The following is a 14,767-nucleotide window of genomic DNA, read 5'->3' as shown; positions in this document are numbered from 1 at the left end:
TTCCGAGACTCGGTCACGGGAGACTTCGAGGGCGCGTTTGATGAGGACGCAACCTCGCCGGGAAGATGGTTGCGTGCGGTATCAAGAGTCCATGCTCTGCATTCTTGCAATTTTCTTTAAAGAAATGGGTGCCCAAGACAATGAGATTGAGCCTGGGAAGTTTCGGAAGCTGTTCATTGGCCGCCTGAACTGCAAACGACAGCAGAGAGTTCGAAGGGCCACTTCGAGCAATTGGGCGAGGTCATGCGGGGTGATGCACGACCCGAGCCCCAGGAAAAGCAGCAGGTTCGGCTTCATCACTTTTCGCCGAGCGCACAGGGTTGACGACGCTCAGGCTGCATGGCCCCAGAAGGTTGATGTCCGCGACGTGGAGCGCAAGCGAGCAGTTCCCCGATAAGAAGCTTGCTGGCCAGTGGCCCAATTCACCGCCAAGAAAGTTGTCGTTGGGGGTCGGAAGGACGACGTGGACGTGTCTGACCTCCGGGACTACTTTTCTCAGTTTGGCGCCACCCTTTCCGCCAACTTGATCACTGAGAAGCACACGGGGCGCAAGCGTGGCCTTGCCTTTGTGGAGCAGGCTGACTACGAGCCAGGGGACAATACTGTCCTGAAGCGTCACCACATGCTCAAGAGCAAGCGGACAGAGGTGAACAAGGCCCTTTCCAAGCAGGAGATGGAGAACCTCAAGAAGGACAAGTGGCCGGAATTCCGGAGCGGGCAAAGTGGCCGTGATGACTGGGAACGGGGCTACGGTGGTGTCGGCTATGGCTCTGGCGGCGGTGGCTACGGTGGAGGCTGCAGCTACGGCGGTGCCGGCTGGAACCAGGGTGGCGGTGGTGGTAGCCATGTGAATGCTTCAACGAGGGTGAACGGTGCGGTGGCGGCGGAGACTAGACGATCATCCCAGGTTTTTACCAGACTCCGTGGAGGCGATGTCTAGGACTGGCTCGATAATTATATCAGGGTGAGCTATTTCAATCGGTGGAGCGAGAATCGCAAGCTCCTCAACGTCGTTTTCTACCTCACAGATGCTGCTAAGACGTGGTTCTTGAACCATGAAGGGGACTTGGCTGAGTGGTCGCGGTTCACTGAACAGATACGTCAGATATTTGGCACTTTGACATCGCGCTTAAAATCAACCATGAAGCATCTAAATAAGCGCGTTCAGAACTCCACTGAATCGTGCATGTCTTACACTGGAGGTGTTTTGGATCTTCGTACGCATGTGAACAGAGAAATTTCAAAGTCTGACCGAGTTGGACCCATCCTAGCGCCGGTCCTGTATAAGTTTTTTTTGCTGTGTCCCCGTTTTTTTTTATTGAGCTTTTCACCATGTCGAAATACTAAAGGGCATTTCCCCTTTTGCTTCAACTTAACCTCGCCGAGACGCAATTGCAAAAAGCGATGATGATGAATGCGCGCGACTGGGGGGATCAGGAATATGATGCGGTGCTTGCATGTGAGACGATGATGATGAGTTGCGAGGCGCGAATGACCAGTTCAGCAGCAGCCTAAAAACAACCATGATGCGGGCGCTCACACTATATATAATCAAATACTTTTACACACACGCGGAAATGCATACATAACTTGTACACATATGCACATGTATACGTGTCTACGTGCACCTATATGTACGTACAAAGATGTATAAGAGGAAGCACACATATGAACATTCCAATGCAGCATTAATCGCGTCAGACATCAAACAGAAAGAGAAACGTTTGCACAGAGACAACTAACACAGGAGTGATATTTAACATTACCAGCGATTGCATGTGTGAGTAAAAAATCCCCGTTTTAGAAGCAGGGCAGTGAAAAAAAAATATTTTATATCATGCATGAACCATATGGCATATCACATTTCATTGTGCCAAATAAACAACCCGATTAACACACGCACAAAAGTAACATTAACTTGGTCAAACTTTCACTGCTCTATAATGACTTCACGCGAAAGAAAACTAATTGCGCCGTCAATATCTGGAGATAAAAAATGTGGTTGATGCCTCTTTCAGAGGAATCGGTAAAACCAGGAAGTGAAATGTGCCTTCACAGGAGCATTTAAATGTTTATTGTGCATCCATATGAACTTGCACATCGCTATTTATATTACGGCGGTATGGCATTGTTAGACGCATGAACGTTAAACACTGGATTGCACGCGCCGGAACATTGCGTAAATCAGACTGAAACCACAGCCCCTTTAAAACCGTGCGAACGAAACCGTACGGAAACCGAAACCGAAAGCAGTACATGGCGGAGGGTGCCTCAATTCACCGGCGTCCCGCCTACCATAGAGTTTCATACAAATAACTAGAGGGGAAACTGGCGCTAGTGTCAACGCGAACATGGTAGCGGCGCTTACGCTTCAATGGGAATGATGGGTAGTTCTGGAATCGGATTGCGAAAGATCAAAACAGACCTCTGGCTGCGCAAATTGTGTATTTTGACAAAAAAGCTCTCATTGCCCGGTTCTCCGTTTACAAATTACATGGCAAACAAGAAAGTTAGTGACGAAAAACCGGTTTTGTACGAAATAAAACGGCGCGTTTAAAAAAAAAGCAGACGCGGAGTCGAGGAGGTTTGTGGAGCAGGTTTGCCATTTTCTGCCAACTACAGCAGGACGCGGACTTCTTTAAAAACTACTTGTAAAAGTTTCGGCGCTGGTGGTTTGTAATAGTAAGAAAAGTTTTGTGCTCATAAGAAAAAAGAAACTGATTACCTTTGGAGAAGTTATATAGTGACATACATCAAGCTGCGTTTCTATCAGCCGCCGGTGCTGCTGTTCTACGCCATAGGAGCCGGCGTTCGCACGAAAGGTGTGGCTGTTCCTAGCGATTCGCAACCGTCGTCAGCTTTGACAATACATTGCTCTGCCGAATGAGCAGCGCCGCAACTCCTGATTCGCAGACAACTTCGCCGCACAAGGCACCGTCATTTGTATTTTCGTGCTCGCTGTGCAGCAATGAATTAATAACCCACCCAATTCGCAACTCTGGTTATAAAACATTCCACTCATGGCGGCGTCAGTGCACGCGAGGCATGCAGTTCAAGGAAAAACGTATTTTTGATCGCTCCTTCCAACCCCCCGCGTAGGCAAATGCGTTCACGTAAATCCAAAACGAAAACGAAACTGCCTGCAATCCATAACAAGTTCCACAAGCCATCGAGCGCCAATCCGAATCCAGAACTACCCATCACGCCCATTGAGGCGTACGATCGCAGCGCCAGTTTCCCCTCTAGTTATATTGTAAGAAACTCTATGCCGCCTACACGAAGCTGACTGACTGAATAAACTTTATTGAAGTAAAGATGCAGGAAAGGGGAAAGGGGGAAGGGGAGAACACGAAGACGCTGGCATCGAGGCGCCAACTGTCGGCGCTCATTAGCGTCATGATGAACCACTTCGCTTCGCGGCCGCGGCGGCCGCTTTTCTGATGGAGGCGAAAAGCAAAAACGCCCGTGTGTACGAGATTTCGGCGCACGTTAAAGATCCCCAGGTGGTCAAAATTAATCCGGAGCCCTCCACTACGGTGCGCCTCATCGCCTGCGTTGCGTCGGCGCGTTAAACCCCACAATCAGATCAGATCAGACTTCACTTCGCCGCTCCTAGACGGCAGCACCATCTGAATAAAGAAGGTAGTGGGAAAGATATAAGGCGCGTTCGTAAGCCTACTTGCTCTTGAATTCATAGCGCAGTTGGCATAGCGCTATGTATCTCCTGTTACGGCGAGGGAGTTCTTGGAACTTTTTCTGGTGGTGTCATTTCCATGGCGGATATAACGCTGGTGAGATCTTGGTGTACCCGGGTGTAAAACACTTTCGTGTTAAAAAAAGATCGCACTTCACTGGTACAGTCGATGAAGTTACTGGCTTATACCAGTGACGTTTTTTATGCATGAATGAGATCAGCAGTTTATAAATACAGATGATGAAGGAAACACGCTACCAGCAAAGAGGACACAAAACATTCACGCAGATTCGTCTTCCTGCACGTTCCTGGTCGTTATTCCTGCACGCGAATTTTCATATTTTTAAGGACGGATGGCAATGAATACCCAACGACTGTAGAAGGCATCCGATGCGCCGAAGGGGGAAGGGTCACCTGTCACCGCTGCGTGTTCGAGAATCGCTTGTCTGAAGAGTATAAGCGTGACGTTCTTTCGATGAAGTTTTCGATGTTTTCCATTGGGAAAAGCATACGAATAAAGTAGATGCAAGTCAAACTTTTTTACGCTAACAATTTCACGTCGGGGAGACAGGGGTGCACTTGAATCCCTACAAGGATCTCATTTAAAATAAAACGAAGCACTCTCTTTTGAAGACGGACTATTAAATTTAAAATTCCTATCGTGGTCATTCTTGAAACTAGCGTTGATTTGGTTCGCTTCTTTTGCTGCAAAATGGAACGCCACCAACTCAGGCGTGCGTTCATACTCAGATCACTGGTCAGGAAGACTACCTCGAGCGACAGTAAAGAATCAGGGACGCCTTCTCGATGAGAAAACCTGGACACGTCGTCGTCACAGTTGTGGAGACGACGACAACCCCTTCGTTACTTCCTAAGTGGAGGTCGGTAAAAGTCACTGCACTGAGGTGGCGTTTACGTCACTTTGGATAGGCGACCAGCTCGTCAACGCCTTAGCTTACGTGAAGAAGTTACACGGACGACTCCGTGCACCTCGTCGAGAGATGTTGTTCGTCGGTTCACGCTGCTCACACAGCCGCTGAATCACACAACCACCGACCTGTCATGAAAGCGCTGAGATTTTTGTTGCCAAACCTGCGTCATTGCTGCTGGTGTGGTTAGCGCATGCGTAGCACACTATGTGGTAGATATGTGCAAATGGACGACATCTTCTGTGAGTAAATAACTGGTTATATAGGTGTTGTACTCTATCCGGCGCAGTATTTAGATACCTTTGAAAGAAACCAAAGAGGGCATGAAAGATTTATTTATTTATTTATTTATTTATTTATTTATTTATTTATTTATTTATTTATTTATTTATTTATTTATTTATTTATTTATTTATTTATTTATTTATTTATTTATTTATTTATTTATTTGGGGCACTGCACTGAATAAACGAGTATACATGAGTAATCACTGAGACCATAAACAAACAACGTGATTGATTCCAGGGTGAAAATGCAACAGCGAAAGTACGAAGCGCAAGTCGCCAACGTAGAATGCAAGAACACGAACTTTATACAAGGCTATCGCGAAAAGTGCCCACGGAAGAGCCGACCGGATGTTTTATTGTTGTACTCGGAAGGAAAGGGTTTTGGCCACCGCGCTTTTCACGAGGCTCTAAGCGGAAGGAAGAAATAGGAGGTAATTTCGCGGCCGTAATTTCTACGCTAGAACACGCCGCTGCGGCTGAAACGTTCCGCGGCGCCGAGCCCGGCGGTTCGAAACAAAGCAGTATCATCTCTTTTAACGAGTAAGCATTCTTTGCCGAGTTGCAACGCCTTGTATCTGCATAAATATGTGTAATTGGGGAATTTAATACAGTAAATAGCTATAATAGCGCAAATGAAGGCCATTCTAAGAACAAAAAAAAAGAAAAACAATACAAATTACGAAAAATATAGCTAACGAAGTTAAAAATTGCGCAATTTGGCTATTGATAGTCAAACCTGACATTTTGCATCTTCATCAGATTGTGTGATATCAGATGTATGTTATAACGTCACAAAGACGCCTAACCAGTCGGCAATAGGCTGGAAGATTTGATGCTTCATCTTGCGTAGAACGTTGTAGCTTTCTCGTCGAGCGGAATAAAGGCGGCGGTTTTCGGTGGCGGATATGTCTCATCTTTTTTGGCTGGCTGAATGGCGGAGGCCGTACATTGAACGTGAAAACAACGCAGCGTTGTCGCTATTCGATTCTTCTGGCGAGTATGTTACGCCTGATAAAGCATGTTATTGCGGGGTAATTTGTAAAGCAAACGTGTGAGCGTCGCAAGTTTTCTCGGTAGCTTTTTTCCGAGAGATCGTTATTTTCTCAGACAATTGAGGGCGCTACGAACCAAATCAACACACCAGTGGATATCACTGCCTTGCTGAATGAGACGTCCTCAAGATATTGCTGCAAGAGGTTCAAGATATTGCTACAAGGTTCATTTACAATGAACCTTGTTTTATTATGTCTAACCCGTTCTTTGAATATATCTCTGTTTAATTATGTTCTATGATATTATGTTTTTTATTCTCTGCCAAATATCGCTTCACTGATCTCTGTAACGCTCTATCTGCCGGTGTGCGCGTTTCTTTTGTACTTAGCACAGGAGGTCCCCTCAGCAGTGTAAACTCTGGGACCTCCTGTAATAATAATTGCCATTGTTCTTTTTCTGCATACAAATATTTTTCAATAAGACCTGAATGCCGTGAAAAAAAAGAGACGCGCCCGTCTCTGGGTAATAATGTGGTCTTGGCACTCTTCGGCCTCAGGCGCCCTTGCGCCAATAAAAACACACCTAGTAGTCCGGGTAATAATGTAAACCTGCATGTGGCAGCAATTTTTTTTGTTTAAACGTGCGATTTTTACCCGCATCAAAAGTAGTAGTTTATCTTCACCCCTTAACAAGGCTTCATTAAGTGGGGCGTGCTTGGACGGCACAGCCTACGCGTGGGTCGGCACTCTAGCCGTGCCATCTCGTCCGCTCCTTCCCCTGTTGTGTTTGCGGCGAAGCGTGCCAGCACATGGCATGCTCGCTAGGCCATAAGTAACATCCGCCCCTTTGCCGGAAGGCATCGGATTTTGAGGGTAGAAGTTTTGCGTCTCGAGTTTCTCTGAGACAAGGCACTTGTGGGTGCCTGGTGACACGTTTTCCGCATTTGGAAAGGCCGGCCGTCGGAAAGGTGCTGTCCCGGTGAAGCAGTTGCCGGCATGCGTCTGCAAGGCTAGGTCCGCCGGTACTAGTCAACAAACGCTCCCGCTCTCTTTAAAAACCTCCAGGGCGCTGAAATAGGCGTTGGTCTGTTTCCGCGGCTGGTATGTTATTCTTAACTCGCCGACGCAGTGTCGTCGCTTTCCATCGCTCGTCTGAGAATCCCCAGTGCTCAGCGCTATAAGTCGCTGTTCGCACTAGATCTTGAGAATTAAGAAAAGTGAAAGCTGGAAGGCCCGTTGAGCTTAGAACGGACGCCAGAAATCGCATCACGGCCAGCGAATCCAAGCCGCTTAGCCTCAGTGGCTAGTACAAAACCCCATAGAAGCCGATAAACACGGCGAGTACCGATAATGAGCGCTGGACAGTTTCTAAACCGAGCTCGAAAATATGGGAGCTGTTTACGTCGAGCGCCTTTCAAATCTTAGAAAGAGAATTTGGGACACGTCTTACTATTTTTATTCCTCCTAAGAATAACACGTTGACCGTGCAATGCATGCTTTCGGTGAAAAAGGCACTCGAGAATAGCAAGTGGTGGGAATAAACAACCCGTTAGCTTTAAGAGCCTGACATTGAGCTGAGGTAAGACTTTGAAGCGCCAAGTACTTGTCGCTTGTTGTCGAGCTCGTTTCTTTCGTGAGACAGTGTCAACAACGATTTAATAAAAGAGAAAAAAATTCAGGGCAGCTTGCACTCACGCGCAATACTTGAATGACGAAGCTATTGTATGTGATCATTTGCGGGCACAAAGTGGAGTTTTAGCATCGTTGTGTTGTCGTGGTTAACGTCGGCGCCATGACGTTTTAATGAACTTGTGTTAAACAAGGCCAGAGTGAGCGCGTCATTGTGGTCGACGTTTTCGAACGCCACTCTGCAAGCGCGACTTATCGTCTGTAGGGGATATATGCTTTGCCCGCCGAGCCTCTCGAAGCGCGGCCTCTTCCTCAGCGGGGCGAACTATCCGCGGCCGGGCTACGTGGAGTCAATGATCACCTACAGCCGCTTCGACATTCAAGTCGCGGCTCTTTTACGCAACAGAGCGCATGCGCAAGGCGACACGAGGACGACCGAACGTGGGCGTACCCCATGACGTGTCTTTCTCGTTCTCAGCAAGTGTTGCCACGATTACGGCGAACGCTGGAGTTTTTTCTTTTCTTTGTGTGTGCGTGTGCGTGTCCAATGTTGGCCAATGTTGGCCAGTCACTCTAAGTGGGTGTGCTTGACTTGAAGAACGTGCGTTCGATGCACACGGCGAACGCTGCAGTTTTTCTTTCTCCAACATTGGCCAATCTTCCTGAGTAGGTATGCTTATCTTGACGAACGTGCGCTCGAGGCGCGCGTGCACGAGCGCTACGCATGGTATTTTGAACTGCGGCCACCGTACACAAACGATTTTGTCAACAGCTTCGCCGTTAAAAGCGAATGGTGGACTTGTTTTCGCTGTGGACGCGAGTAGCCACCAAGAGCAGTGTGCCCGGAGGCAAATGCGCTTAAAGGCGATGAGTGAGCTCGGACATTCCCCCTTGTGTTAAAATTTTGTTCCCAATGATAAGTGCGCTGTCCACATCGTGCACCGGATACGGCTTTCATCCAACGTACCTCCAGTACATGGTTAGAAATGCTTTCATGTCGATATTTTTGGTCTTTTAGAATTTGCGGCGGGAAAACATTTATTCAATAGCACCTTTTTTACTTATGCCTAGTTAACCGATGTCCCCTGCTTTCGGTCAGCGAAAGTAAACATCCGCCATAATGAGCCTGACCGATAAAAGCTCGTTCTTTTTCTTGCTTGAAATGCGGGTTATTTTTTTCAGTTCTCATCGCCAGCTAGCCCCCCTCGAGAGCTCCTTTGTGACTCCTACAACTATTGATGTCGACTATTTTAGGTCGCCAAAAATAACGCTTAAAATGTCGAGCCTGCGGGCTAAGTGTTTAAGACAGATTCTGTTCCCGGTTCGCATAAAAAGCTGAAAGAATCCATCGAAAACACCTCTTTGGCCTGTTTAGTTATCCGATATTCTCTATTTTCAGTTACCGAAAGCAAACATGGTCTCCTGGAAGCGGCCTCTGTGCAGTGGCTTCCGCGAAAACACGCCTCTCGATTTCCCGACAGACAGGAGACTCATGCTGCAGCCTCGAATAGTGGGAAAAAGCTTTTCTCTTGCGGTACTTCCCATTAAATGCGGGGCACACGCTGCAGTACGCCGCGACATCAGCAACCGCGTGGAATTTGCGACTCCTGAATACTGCTTGTCTTGGAGCCCTGCATTTCTTTCGACGCGTGACAGCGAACACAGCTAGTGGCATGTTTCCCGCGGGCTGCTGACTTGACCGTAGCTATTGCCTATGTGCGCTTTCGTTTATTTTTAGAAAGCCTTTAATTAGTTCGGAGAAGGGGAGAGCAAAAATGAGGAGTAACGCCACCGATACAAGGGCCGGGGAAGCAGTGTTTTGGGAGCGAGTAGAAGTACCGTGACTTTGGCGGACGATAGGAGAGAAGAATGGCATTAAAAAGTGAGAGCGAGGGGGACATCCGGGCACAGTGGGTGGGGCTGGGAAGTTTCTAGTTGAAATTGAAGCGCGAGCGAGTTTAATGGCTGGCGACGAGGCAAGCGCGTTTGCTTATATGAGTTCACGGCGGCGGCGGGCAGCGACAGGCGCGGGCTTTTCCATCAGGAAACCCATTGGCCGGGATGGGCTGCACGAGACAGCGCCGCCGATCCCTGCCGGCCGTTAATTGCCGTCGGGCGAGGCTCTGCCGAGCCCAGTGTTGCGTTTCAAACTGTGACTCTCCAAGCGTCCCCCGGGGCGGCCAAGGAAGCGTTAAATTTTCACATTGCCGCCACCCCCCTCCCACCCCCTTTTGCCTCGTCCGATTTTTATCGCTTCCGCTACAGTGGCTACTTCCGCGGAGTTCTTTTTCCATCAGTCAGCCGCGCTTGCTGCCCTTCCGAGCACGGCCTGAGCGTCTCCATCGGCTGTTTTCGGGTCGTACATACGCCGCGTACTCTCGGCAACAGACGAACTACAGGAGAAAGCAACGCCAGCTTGCCTGCCCTCATTTGTGTAGTCATTTTTATCAGTGCTATCAGTGATGCGAGGGGTGTTAAAAAAAAAAAAGATGGTAAATAATACTTGCAAACCTTCTTCACAGTTCAACTATATAGACGTGCTAGCAGTTCCCATCTATGCGGACTATGTATATCGAACAAGAATTACGGTAGAAAACAGTGCCATAATTCTGACAGTGTTGTCGTGCGTTTGATAATTTGAAACATCGGATATCTCGGGCAATAAAAAAATGTCAGTTTTCTGCCCCTTTGCGCGCTTGGTACGAGTTAGCTACGCCTGGCGTGCTTTCCCTTAGGTTTGCTCGCTCCGCTGAAATATTATAGAATACGAGGCCGTGTTTTTCAGGAATTTTGCCGTGATTCCGTCACATCCACGAGCAGATGAAATCTTTAGTTTGTCTATTACAGACAGACAGACAGACAGACAGACAGACAGGACTGGCGTTTTTAATATTACGGGCCTGTGTTATAGCCGTCAAGACTGAGCGACTAACGGCTGAACCTTTCTCCTGAAATAAGGCTCCGGCTTCACGCGCATTCATCCGGCAGCGCCCAGTTGTTCTTTCCTCGGTTTCCCGTCGGGGCGCAAAGATGGCCCTCGGAAGAGACAAACCTCACCGAAACGCTGAGCCGATGTTTGGGCAACGCAAACACAGGACGGATCGAATTCGCCGGCGTGACTTAACTCTCTCCAAGCTGCCCAACGAGTAGACTGGGAAACACAATAAAATCCTGGCCGCTTGTGCATACGCTGTTCTCAGCGCAAGGGAAGCTGATGCTTCGTCTTAGTAGCGTCTTGATACTCGGCAATGTAGAAGTATGGCGTAATAGTATAGCATGCATATAGCTAATATTCATTGTTTACTCAAGAGACTGGCTGTGGTATATTGCCTTTATTTTTGTGCTTATTTTTTGGAACGGTGTGGGGTCCAGTTTTGTCAATGCGGTTAACACCGCTCGTCATCGCCTTGCAAACGTTATTAGATAATACGTGCACTGCACGGGAAGAATTGCCGATTGGCGCCGTTATTGTCTGCAAAACGTTTTTTCTTCCCAGCTTCAGCGTTCGCACAGAACCTAAAATAATCTTTGATATTTTGCACACTGCTGTTTTTTTAGTTCTTTCAGCCTTATCAGCTGATTTATTGTTCTCTTTTAGGTACGCTTTCAGTATCTAGACCTTCAGTAATAGCAGGCCGCTTAAACAAACCTGCTTTATGCATTTGCATTATGGGCTGTACACATTACTGGTGCCATTACTTCTTCAAGGAAAAGAAATTCCCAGTGCTATACCCTCGCTTTATATGGCGCCCTGCTGAGTTTTCTGATTAGCGATCTCTCTGTCGGCACCCTAGTTGGACGTCTCTTCTACGCCTAACTTCAGCTTCAGTTGAGTAATCTGCTGTTAAAAGTTCTTAAATGGCACGGTAGTAAGCAATGGCTAGCCGGTAGCATGGTGGCTAGGTGTTCAGTTGAGTAGTCTCTGTATCACATTGCAACTGCGAGTGGACAATGCTTTTCTTGAAGTTTGTGTTTTATAATTGCAAATGCGATTAATATTCAAAGACATTTGAGCAGAAATGGCGCGCCTGATTCAACCATGCTGGGTACAACTTTCACTGAAAAAAATTAAGGGCATTCCATCGGTGAAGGCGGTGGTAAAACGAGGTCTGTAGCGCGGCGGCTTGCCTACTGAGCGAAAGAATCCGGCAAGCAAGAGGAGGGCGCCAGCAGAGACGCCCCCTCGTCTTTCCTGCTGGCTCGGCGCTCTTCGGCTCAATGGGCGAGCTGCTCTGCGCATGCCCAACGTACCTACTAACGGAGACGCGCCCTCCTCTTGCAGTCTCGCCATTATTTCATTTAAGAGAGGCTTCGGAAATCACGTCATAATCACGACTTTTTCGGAAGGGCACATTGAGGGCTCCCCCACTAAAAAACAGGTGGAAGCCTACATCGACCGCCTAGGATACCACCCAGGATACCGCCTAGGTTCCGCCTAGGATACAGTTGCTTCCCGCATTGGCTTCACCTCAATAAAGGTATTATGAGGCGAAGCCCACCTATACAGGGGCATTTGCATGAGTGCAGAAAAGAGAATTTATTTATTGATATAACACGAAGGTGTTTTATGCCGGGGTACAGCAAGACCTTACCGACGTCATACCCGTCACGGAAATGACATCGCCAGATAAAGTTCAATTGATGTGGCGGCGCTAGGATTCGAGTCAACGATAACTCTCGCCGCAACGGGAGGTGTGAAACGCTGTGCCAACTGGGCTATGAACTCAAGCCTTTATAGCTTTACGAACGCGCCTTATATCCTTCCCTATAACACTCTCCATTCAGATGGTGCTGCTGTCTGGGAGAAGTGAAGAGAAGTAGTGCTTCATGGCGCTAATGAGCGCCGATAGTTGGCGCCTCGATAGGGCAGAGTATATCGGCGTAAGCTGCGGGGTTTATCGTTTATCTATGCTGCGGGTGTGATGGCCCCGTGCGCGGTGGAGGAATAGCTTATTCCTCCGCCGTGGCACCGTGTAGGAAAACTGTTGTACTAAAGCAGAAAGGCAACGACGCCGACTTGCGAATGTCGCTTTCCTGACTGCTTTGGTGCGACGAGAGACACGCCAGCTTGGAAGCGGAACGCGTTCACGCATTCACGGTCCAAGCTACGAACTCTGCCTCTCGCATTCCTTAAGCTGAGCTCGTCGTAACGCAAGTATCTGCCGTACACGCCATGGAGCAGGACCAATGCGGCCGCTCCTTTGCCTAAGCGACCCGCCAGCAGGACGTCGCTCGCCAAGCACACCCACAAGGCTGCTGCCGACCCGCAAATCATGCTCCTTTCGCTGTACCGTATTGTGACTTCACCAAACGATTCGCTCAAAACCCGTTCGGTTTCGTTCGCATGGTTTGCGAGTGCCCGGGGTTTGAATCGGGTTTACCCAATGCTCCGGCGCGTGCACTCCAGTGTTTAATGTTGATGCGTCTAACGGTGCCATACCGACGAAATATAAATAGCGATGTGCAAGTTCATATCGATGCGCAATAAACATTCAACTGCTCCAGTGAAGGCATATTTCACTTTCGTGTTTTTCCGATTCCTATTAAACCGGGGTGAACCACAAGTTTTATTTGTTTATTTATAATGGATCGATAGATAGGTCGATCGATTGATTGATTGATCGATCAATTTATTGGGTGATTGATTGATTGATTGATTGATCGATCAATTTATTGGTTGATTGATTGATTGATTGATTGATTGATTGATTGATCATCATACCTTCTTCCACTGATCAAATTGTCGAAGTTCTACGCTTTTGAATACACCTTCAACAGCTTTCCAATGAAGTCTAGCCGTGAAAATGAGCAGCTATGCACATTTCTCTGAATCGTCGTTTGATGTCACAGCACCAAACTTCTATTTTCTGCCCTTGGGGCTCGCTGAATAAAGATTCATCACTCACACACTATGTTACTATAAAGCTTATGCAGTAGATTCACGGGGAACCTTTCCACATTTGCAAAGGTCATTATATACCAAAAAACAAACCCACCTTGAATGAAAAACAAATACAAGCACTTGATAGCCCGAGGACATTCGCAGGCCACGAAGACCGCTAGATCTCTCGCCATGTTTCATCTTGAATAATTGTTCTAGATGCGTGGAGTAAGACGCGACAGCTCGCTCCGCTCTAAAAGAAACGGAGCGAGGTTCGTAGGCAGCAGGTGTGTGCCATACGTCGTTTCTCTCCCCGACTGGCCAGACGCAGTGCGAAAGCGCGCCGCGGCAGGCTGTCCGGCCGCGCTGAGGTTATCGTCGCACGTGTCGCAATTCGCAGCGCCGCCGGACGCTCCGGAAATTGCAGCTGCCGGCGCCGAGTAGTGTGACACACTGAACAGCGACCGCGGCTGAAATTAGTGTGTTGGCTTTGTTTTTCTTTGTTCACAATAAACCGGTGGCGCTGTCGCTGCATCCTACGCAGTGTGCGCTTGTTTGTCCTCCACTCGGACCTTCTCACCAAGGAACGACGCCAAGGGGCTCATGGGAGCGCAGTTAGTGACATGCCGAGTCACTCGAACCACGAACTTGTTCGCAATATTTCAAGAAAAGAGGCTCCTCGGTAGACCAAGCTGCAAAGAAATTGTTATGCATATATCTTTCCGTTTTTGTCAATCAGCCGGTTATGAGCGGACGCAAGGGGAAGTTCAGTGTAAACCTACACGGCAATCAGGATGGAGCTACGACAGCAGGACAACCGCACATTCGTTGGAAATCAGCAAGGAAAATAAATGGGCCGGTTCCACTTTCACTTTGTATACACTCGAAGTCATCGAGGTTCAAAACGTCCTTGCTCTCGCTTAAACTCGTAATCAAAATTTAACTGTGCGAAATGAACAACAGGCAATGTAGGTTGAATGCCAATAGCAACAATTAACTTGGTAAGAATTTTTAAAAGCCAGCAGTGTTTGCCATGGCTACGCGTAAACAGTCTTAGAAGATTTAGGAACATGTGGAGGTCAACAAAACAGTCGGCTTCACTCAAAGAGTAATAGCTATTCCCAACGATGACTGAGATAAAGGGCAAATTCTCCACATTTGCAAAAACATGCGCATGAGACAAATTTATCATGCGGTTTTTAATGAGCAATGGGTGGCCAAAGAAATACGTATTTCAGTTACGCGCTTCAGCGGGCCAATCTTCCCCGGGGTGAATATGTCCGCATTCGGCAATGCGTGAATGCAGCCGCGCCTGCAATTTCTCGGCGTTTTATCTACATATCACCCTGATGGTT

At 48.0% G+C, this 14,767-nt stretch overlaps 1 protein-coding gene and 1 pseudogene across 1 annotated transcript in view; both read left to right on the top strand.

Annotated features, from left to right (window-relative positions):
• The window catches only part of LOC144156122 (uncharacterized), an 882,723-nt gene that overhangs the window by 62,406 nt on the left and 805,550 nt on the right, over positions 1-14,767 (top strand). The gene's annotated exons all lie outside the window — the stretch shown is intronic.
• Positions 125-1,256, top strand: LOC144173426 (heterogeneous nuclear ribonucleoprotein A1, A2/B1 homolog; annotated as a pseudogene).

This window comes from Haemaphysalis longicornis, unplaced genomic scaffold (genome assembly GCF_048455015.1).
Source record: "Haemaphysalis longicornis isolate Haplotype H1 unplaced genomic scaffold, Haemaphysalis longicornis Haplotype H1 scaffold_1, whole genome shotgun sequence".
Lineage (NCBI taxonomy): Eukaryota > Metazoa > Arthropoda > Arachnida > Ixodida > Ixodidae > Haemaphysalis > Haemaphysalis longicornis.
The sequence above is the reverse complement of the archived record's forward strand: the minus strand, read 5'-3'. Positions and strand labels throughout refer to the sequence as shown.